The sequence below is a fragment of the Leptonychotes weddellii genome, unplaced genomic scaffold (genome assembly GCF_054177405.1).
Source record: "Leptonychotes weddellii isolate Sample4059 unplaced genomic scaffold, ASM5417740v2 HiC_scaffold_359509, whole genome shotgun sequence".
NCBI classification, from domain to species: domain Eukaryota; kingdom Metazoa; phylum Chordata; class Mammalia; order Carnivora; family Phocidae; genus Leptonychotes; species Leptonychotes weddellii.
In genome coordinates, this window is record NW_027960966.1 from 1 (window position 1) to 211 (window position 211).

Consider the following 211-nt stretch of genomic DNA (forward strand, 5'->3'; position numbering starts at 1 on the left):
TCACTCCTACCTTCCCTGGGGGAGACAACGTGCTGGACCTCAGTTTCGATGAGAACGACGGTAGGGAGTTCTCACTCATTTTGTTCAGCTTTTCCAAGGAATGCACAATGAGGGAGTCATCATCGATCCGAGCACATTCGGGGCCTCCTGGCACATCGAACGAGGCCGGCTGGGCCCGGCTCAGAGGTTTGAGCCGATGGCCTCAGTGCCC

At 57.3% G+C, this 211-nt stretch overlaps 1 non-coding gene across 1 annotated transcript; it reads right to left on the reverse strand.

Moving 5' to 3' along the window:
• Positions 1–34: 34 nt before the first annotated feature.
• On the reverse strand, positions 35–129 carry LOC145719255 (small nucleolar RNA SNORD116). Its single transcript, XR_014142268.1, has one exon. It is a non-coding gene; the product is annotated as a small nucleolar RNA SNORD116 (small nucleolar RNA).
• Between the last annotated feature and the right edge of the window lie 82 nt (positions 130–211).